This window comes from Apium graveolens, chromosome 2, assembly GCF_009905375.1.
Source record: "Apium graveolens cultivar Ventura chromosome 2, ASM990537v1, whole genome shotgun sequence".
In the NCBI taxonomy this organism is placed as follows: Eukaryota; Viridiplantae; Streptophyta; class Magnoliopsida; order Apiales; family Apiaceae; genus Apium; species Apium graveolens.
The window spans coordinates 164,999,264-165,008,688 of NC_133648.1; positions in this window are offsets into that span (position 1 = coordinate 164,999,264).

Below are 9,425 nucleotides of genomic sequence, written 5' to 3' on the forward strand. Positions count from 1 at the left end.
TACAGGTTTAAGTATAATTTAGGTTACATCTATTATACAACCAACTTACTACAAATGATCTGAACAATACTATCTTAGTACATCAACTCAACAAACCTCATCTGGTCTGAACACAACTACCTCAGAGGAGCCTGGCACGGAAGGAACTGGAACTCTTCCCTGACTACCACGGAAGAATCTCCTAGGCCTCTGTAATAAATATATAAAACATTTTACAAGGGTGATCAATCAATTGCTCAGCAGTACCACTATTTGAATAACAAGTAAACGATTTAAGATAAAGCAGTTACAGGAACAGAATTCATAACTCATTAGAAAACAAGTAAACATTGTATAAACTGGATATTCAAAACTAGCATGCTCTGTAAAACAAAATCAACAGTCGTGTGCTGTGCATAAATACCAGAGTTCAATTTTAGCATGTTATTTTCATTTCCAAACCTTCTATTCCATTACAGAAACCATAAAACCATTTGTCCCGTTACGGGGACCCAAAACCATTTGTTCCGTTACTGGAACCTTAATCACTTATTCCGTTACTGGAACCACAAAACCACAATCAGATATGTATTGGATATTATCTAGGGACGGATGATCAGGCCTCCAAACAAATTATCTAGGATAGTTGGCCGGGCTATCACACAAAATGTCTAGGAAAGCTGATCAGGCTTTCACATAAAATAACCGGATCCGTAGAGACTAGCTAGGTCTCTAATTATCTATGCTGGACTAATCGGTTATGTAATGCGCAAAACCGAATTAGCCACTTGTGCAACGTTATCCAATATCTGATTCGTTTTATGTAGTTTCCAAATCCAGTTTTACCTATCTCTTTTCAAAACAATTTTATCACAACACACTATTCAAAACTTCCTTTCAATTTAATCACATTTTAGAGATAGGTGCTTTCAGAAGTTACTTTTCCCCAAAAAATATATTAAACAACATTTTCAAATACAGGGGATACATAACTTAAAACCTTTATGTTCCATTACGAGAATAAAAAAACAGCTATTCATATATATTGAACCACAAGAGTATGGGCAGGGGTACTTGCCTTGCAGAGCTTTACAACTATTAATGATCGACTCTGAGCCGACTCGGACGCTCTGGCTTTATCGTCCAACCACTAGATCACCTTGGATTCGACTTCGATACTCAGGTTCTTCGGTTGAAACCCTATTGAGCTCGTCGACTGTCCACTAGGTTAACTTTAGTCCAACGTCCAATTTCGGTTTCCCGACTAGAACCTCAGGGTCGAAATACTCTATGTTAGACACCCAGTTATGCTTGACATATCCTCGCTAACAAGCCTACCCATTTGATATCACATTCTGACTCGTGATTATACTCATTATTGTAATAAACGTATCAATTAGGGTTCACATTCTCAAAATCCGGTCCTGGGTTCGTTTTCAGAAACTAAGTATACTCGTTATTTTATGAAATTTGGGTTATTGATTTTTGGCAAATTCTTCACCACAACATACAATAAAGTTCGTATAAAGTATATATATATATATATATTCACTCGACGTCCCGATAATTACCGGATACACTCCCATATTTTCGTGGTTTGATTTCCCGGAAATCGGGCAGCGTCTCCTTTGTTTATCGGACTCCCCGTCGAAACAATTCGACGTCCCAATTCACAACAATGACAACCAACAATTACAATCCCAATAATCTCGAATAATATTTAGCTACTATTTCACTTCGAGCTTATAAATAAAAATTTATACGTTTATTATTTATTTACATTAGGACTCAGAACCGCGTCATCACAGTCCACCGTCTACTCACTAATGTTCATCGCTGATGGCGATAAAATTCGCGGGTACCCGTTTATTTCGGGTTTCCAACGTGAATCCTACCGATTAAATATTATAACCCCACATGAAATATTTTATTTCATGAATAATACTCAAGTAATTTCCTGCAGAAATTAAATAAATAAATTAATAATTAAAAATGCTAATCCGAATAACAGAGAAACAACCAATCTGCAGCACAGGCACCAACGCGCGTTACACGCGCCTCACACCACACAGGCACACAGAAACAATTGCAAAGTCACACACAACACCACTGTAAACAGAACACGAGTAGGAACAGGGAGACAACGCAAACGTGCCACCCTAAAACAGGGTCGCCTCGCAGGAATTCAGTCCGGCGGCAACCGGATGGAACAAAATAACAGCATCGCCACAAAGATATACACATAGTATGCATATATATATATAAGTAAGCAATTCACAGGACAAAACGGAGGAGCAGACCGGCCGGAACTCCGACGGTTGCTTACGGGCGAGTCCAAGCAAGCCACGGGCACATAGAGGATGAGGAATTAGAAGAAATCGAAGAAAGAAAACAAGAAACACAAGAGAGAGATTTAGAAGAGCGAGAGAGAAAATTAGAGAGAGAAGAACACAGATGAGGGACTAAGAGAGATTGATGTTTGCACATTTTGCTGGCTGCTTAATTTCAATCCACGTGTCCGAATAAAAAGGACACGTGGCCCTTTTCTGACTACATGCCTCAAATTCGACTCGAATTCACGTTTTAGAGACATATTTTACGAGTAGAAATGAGTCGAAAAATTTAATAAATTAATATTAAAATTTCCAAAATACCCAAAAACTAATAAAATAGGATTTTCGTAATTTTTAAATCATTCTTGAATCGCGTTAACATACCCACCATTCATAATTAACGAACCGAGCCGCACTTAATACAATTTCAGAAAATCACGTAAATAGTCTTAAAATATTATAAATATCCTGAAGCTAATAAAAACATAAATTTTGAAATTTTAAAATAATTTCTGAAACATAATTTATACCCGCTTTTATCAATTAATCGAATCGACGCGCGGGTGAAATTAATCCCAAAAATTTCCAAAATTATTTAAAATTCTCGGAATAATCCAAACTTAATAAAGTATGTATTTCATAATTTTTGAGACACCTTTGAATTTAATATTAAATTTACACATAAATGCAATCAGAAAATCATTCAGGAATAATAATCAATAAAATATTGATTTCTAAATTTTATAAATTCCCAAAAATAATTATTGTAATTATAAAATTATAAAATAATTTTAGAGACCATCCAAATATTTATGAAAATAAATATGCCATAATACCATTTTTAAAAGTGAAACAAAACAATACGGCTCAATAATTAATTACACGAACAACCTTGTACACCACAAATCATCCATAGATAATAATTAAACAACACATAGCTGACAGAGGCTATACACATAATTTATTTATTTAATAATTCCATAAACACACATTTAAATAATATGAAAATATACGAGTCGTTACACCACACCTACTAGTGGTATCAACTTGGAATCCATGCTTCAGGTTCCAAAATTTATAAATCTCTATCGTTGAATATGCAAACTCAAATGGGACATTATCCTTCATGATTTCCTCCACTAGGATGTAACTTTCGCAACATCCATTGAATTTATTCACGGCTTCGCATGCCTTTCTCATACTTTGTTTCGAATTCCCCATTTACTTGAGAAATCACCAACACCGAGTCTCCATAGACTTTGAGGTTTTCAACCCTCAAGGTTCGAGCTAAACCAAGTCTGACCATCGAGGCCTTATTTTCAACTTCATCATTCGTTATTGAAAAATCCGATGTCGAGGTTAACTATATCATTAATCCGTCATGAATTTGCAACACTCACTTTTGTTTTGAATGTTCCATCAAAATAGAGAACCAAATAGTACTTCAGTATGATATCTTTATCTTGTCCTACATATTTCCTTGCCCTCATAGGGTATCTCATCCTGCCCCCCGACTTCTTGGTTGTCAATAGGACATTCAACTATGAAGTCGGTCAAATCTTGAACCTTAAATAATGTACATGTTTATACTAAATTCGTCAGGTACGGTTGTTCACTTAAACCACCTTTTACCAGCCTCAGGACTGTGCATTGTGCCCCCGGGGCTAGTTTTGCACATTTGGAAATACAGTTTAACCTCCTCATGCCGTGGTCATGGCTAACGCGAACTTCTCAATACTAGAGTTATTAACATAATTTTTCACTGTCCCAAGATGTGGGTTGCTGAACCTCTATGTCTTTTCTCACAGGGGCAAGTCTCAATTACACAATTGAGTTTTCCATGTATAAATTTAGTACTTCTTCTGGTGTTCCAATTTTCTGCTTCTTCAATTTCTCAAAGGTTACATGGCTTTCATCAATCTATAAAGGGTCCTTTACTTTCTTCAATATTGTGAAGAAGGGCAAACATTTGTCACTGGATTCAGAGATGAACCTCTCCTAAATCGCACTCTTTAGTTTCTCTATTTTCTTAATGAAAGATGAGGGTTCCATAACTAGGAATCTTATCAACGTTGGACTTGATTCCCCACTCAGAAATGTGGTCTAAAAATTTACAAATCCTACCTCGAAGGCACACCTTGTACGATTTAACATCATCTTATGGTGCATCGGCACTTCAAATGTCTCTCGAGGGTGCTTCATGCATTCTGCCTTGTCTAGGCTCTTTATTCTTAGAAATATTGTCCTTATAATTAGCTTACTATTTTGTGGTTTCTCGCCTGCCAAGGGCAAAAATTCCTCTTCATTTTCCTCATTGTACTCCAGTTACAAGTGGATAAGAATCATATCTACTGTTGAATTTCCTCATTGCTCGTCGAACTTTCGGAATTCTATGTCTTCTTTTGGAAGGACCTGCGCCCCACTCAATCGGGCCTTTAATCGTGGAAACATATCATAAAAGGCAAGTTGGGAATTAGCGAGTCCCATTTTCCAAGAATCTTTCAAAGTTTTATATCATAGTGCGATGATCATCGGGTCTTCATGGGGGAATTTCAACCCTTTCGAATCAGAATCATCAAAGTTATTGAAAATTTCCATTGTCGCTCCTTATGATGTACTACCTTTCGGGCGCAAGCTTTCATTGAGCTTCTTGAAGTCTCATCGATTATTAGTCTTCTAAAGATCATATTGACAATTGGCCCTCGGGGCTGCTTATTTTCCTGGAGTATCTTGATCTCCCCTCTTATTCTTCATAATCTTTCATTCTATTATTTCTCCACCATTTTGGTGAACCTCTTCAGTATCCCTCCTCGGATTTATAACTCAATTTTATTCCTTAGCTAACGGAAATCGTCGATGTCCTCTATGTGAAATCTTGGATATAAATTCTTGTTCCTCTTTTCAGGGTTGGTGCTAAATTCTTGTTCCTCTTTTCAGGGTTGGTGCATAGTGGCATCGACCATCAACGGTCTTCATCTTTTTTAATTTTCATCAACATACGACTTCTTGGAGTATTAAAACGTGCACACTTGGTTAATTTCGATTCTCTATTATTCTTTCTTGAGGGAGAATCAGGGTCTCCATCAGGGATACTTATTCTTATTATCACACTCTTGATCCTCCTTTGACTTCTAGTTGTAATCTTATTCGCCTCATATTATGGGTCAAATTCTTCTTTATATTGTTTATTTTTATATTGAAATACTTGCCTTCCCACTATAGTAACTTGTGTATGCTTTTCAGATTGGTTTCGGTCAATGATAACTTAAAGTTAGCATCCCAGGCTCCTTGTTGGACTATCAATGACATCCTATCATTCAAGTATATGGTGATCAAGGATTTTCTTTGAATCGGTCTTGGTCATACAAGGATTCTTTTTATCCTCGTTTCATGTTCTTGGGGGATGCAAAATAGCTCATACAGTTTTGCACCATTATCGAGTCGTGCCCCCCGGGGGTTTAAGAAAACGTCATGCACTTTATAAAAATCGTTCATCAGTTGTTGTACTAGAGAGTTTGAAAACTTTCTTACGTGGTTATCCGGATTACTAAATCCATCATACGCTCAGATTGGGGTACCTTTAGCTTCCTTGAAATATAGGTTTTTGTAGTTTCTCTTGTGGAGAGATACGTGGGATTATTTAGACCTTCAAAGGGCATCAAATCTTTGGGATCAATCCTTGGAACTTCCGTATTCTCTGTTCATGGAAGGCTATTCGAACCAACTATATCGGGTAATCGACCCTCGGTGTAACGCCCCCAAATCCCGGGTCAGAGGATTTGGTCGTCACTATAAAACCTCAATCCAAATCAACCTATTAAATTAATAAATAATTGTCAGCGGAAGATATTTAACATCTATGACCCCAATTAATCCAAGATCTTTTAAGGTTACAGTTCTAGAAACAAGAATTCCAATTTCCACCAATAAATTTTCACTTTATTTTAAAACTCTTTTCAATAATTCTCAATCTCAAAACTTAACCCGCTAGTATAACTTCGAAAAGAAGTATACTAGGCCCAACTATAAAATAACACAACTATAATATAATATAATATAAACAACTTTACATAATAGAACTTACACTAGTTCGCAAACCCTGGACCGACCAACCACCTTCCAAAAGCTTCTTTTTTACTTCCTCGAATTACGCGACTAAACAACGCAAGTTAATCCTCACTGGAGGTTAAATATGAAAACAGGCAAGTATGAGCGAAAGAAATGCTCAAAAAGATCATTGTAATATATATATATATATATATATATATATATATATATATATGGTCATTTTGATATAAAACCGACGTCTGCAATAGCGCAGAACATTTTAAAATCATAATTGCTGAAACATAAATTTTTTTAGAATCGGATAATTATTTCTCACTGTATTCAAAACTCTTTTTGATATTTTCGAGCGAAATGCTTCAGCAATACTTTGAATCTTGACGAGAATAAAACTCGTAAAACAGTGTTTACAGAAATATCGTAAACAACAATAACAAGAAATAATGATTATAGAATGAATCATAAACTTTACTCAAAACCGAACTCTTAATATTAATACTCATTTTGTTGTCATATCAAATTAGATATCACTACGAACTTTGATGCTCACCACATCCCATACTGAAGTCAACACCAATCATCTGTTATGGCGCCCCAAAATCCGGGGTCAGGAATCTCGGAGGCCACGCCATCAAAACTACTATAAACCACATACCTTGCACCACAATATATAAATACTCACACTTTACAACCCCACACTTATCACACACACACACTTACAGGTTATTGTCTTGGAAACGAACCATTCATTACTAGAGTAGATTAAACCGCACAGTGATATTTATTACAACCCAAAAGTAATTAAGTCTTACCGGGGAATAATTTTTAAGTAAGGCTAGTCCGTCGACCAAATATACGTTTCTTATTTATTACCTTACATAAGTCAAACTTATAAATAAGCCGAACTAAAAATAACTGAAAACCAATCCAGCTTATTCGGACTACCTGCGGTACAACACCAAACAATCTACGGAACAGCTGGCCATTTCCTACCCGTTTCCTGACTGTGGTTCTCATGGTAGGCATCTTGATTCACTGTTGTGTTGTGTCATTTAAAGAAAGCAAGAGTGAGCTATAGTGCCCAGCATAATAATGTACAGTATGAAAATGACTGTATTATAAGCTTACGTAAAACATCATATATGATAATTATGTTTTATTCGAAATTAGTTTTCCTTGGTGATACACTTATGAAAACAATTTTTTAGGGGATTTTATTATCCTGCGAATACCTTAATAGTAAACCCAGCACCTAGGCTTTGGTTACGGTATTGCATCACAATTCCAATTGGAAGAATAGGACACTCGTTGGAGCCACCGCATACGATGATCAGTCGTAATACGACAATAGTAACCTTTTCTACTAGTAGAAGGACGACACCTTCATATCCCAGTTATCACCCTTGTCGCATTCGGGCTACGTGTCCCATTTTTGGGTATACACATACTTCACAAGTTCCTGAGTACACAGAGTACCTTCGCTTGCGGTACCTTTGGTAGTCCATCTAGCACACATAGTATCAGAGTCTACCCCTCCCTTATCCTTTTAAAAGAATTCTATCATATCTCGAGAACTCGAACCACATCGAAGTTCCCCAAGCGTTTTGCTTGTTGATAGAAACAGTTTATCTTACTATGATATAAATGTGTATATATATATACGTACTTCCGAAATATTCGGAGGAAGTACTAAGGATGTGAGTTGACTGTTTTCAACAGATAATTAAATAAGGGGAAAAGTTTCTCCTTGAAACTATATTCAAAATATTAAATAAGTCGGGATAATATTCTCCGACGATCTGAAATTATTCGAACGATTTTCGAAAATCAGAAAGTAATTTAAATCCGGTTCTATGATTTTTAAATCATAAATAAACCCTTTAGTAAATAGTAAATAATTAAATGATAATCGATAAATAATTATACCTCGAAAGAGTTTACTTTTAAAAGAATAAAATAATATTCCTCAATTAATTTATGTTTAATACATTAATAACTTTAATATTTAATCGAGATTGAAGTAAATATTTACTGGAGAATACTTCTCCCTAATAAATGAATAGTAAGTAAATATTTCTTGTCCAAATGATAAAGTATAGTTGAGGGAATACGATCTTTGGAAATCGTTTAAATAAAAGCTCGGGGTGTTTAATATTGGTAAGTGGACGTTGAGTCCCTTTAAAACGTACTACTATAGACTTGTAATCGTCCTATAATATCACCAGAATGATTCCCGGGTTTTAATCTTGAAATCCCGACCGACTCTCGGTCTTATTATAATACGTAATGCTTATAGCGGAATTAAACATTTCACGATATATACTTATCGTACAACATCGCCATATCATGCGAAAATTCAATAGCTAGGTATCATGGCAAACATGGTACTTATGCAATGATAATAAAACAATCCTTTCACAACACAACAATAAATGGAATTGGGTTCGTAAACTTGCCTGGGTATCTCGAGGTGGAGGATGCTCTAGGTTCCACTCGGAAATCTATAATCATGAACACAATTCATTTCGTTAGGTCTCGTTCTAATTTACGGCTACCCGCACTCATGCGCTAATTAATATGCACCTTCTCAACTTATTTTATCCTTATTATTCCTTTAAGTCCTTATTCACATCATGGTCGTTTCCTTTTTCAAAGTATCTTAAGTTTATTTTCATTTTCGTCGTTGGCTCCACTTATGGATTCTACGGTTTCTAATCGCGCGGTCTCGGCTCCGATATTTTTATAAAATTAAAAAATCATTATTTTCACTTGAAATTTTTATGGCAGTTAGGAAACTCAAAATTATATTCTCTGTATAAATTTCATGATTTATGAACATTTTTAAGTCGATCCTTTATATTTTCAAAGTTCGTAATTCGTAGCAGTTTTTGTCGCATAAATCACTTTTAGTAAAATGGCCATAACTTTTGATCCGTAAATCGGAATCAAGCGATTTAAGCACCTAAAAGATACTTATAACATTTACTATAATAATAAAGGATTATTTTTCAAGAAACTACAGTTTACATCTTCGGGACTTTCTGCAGA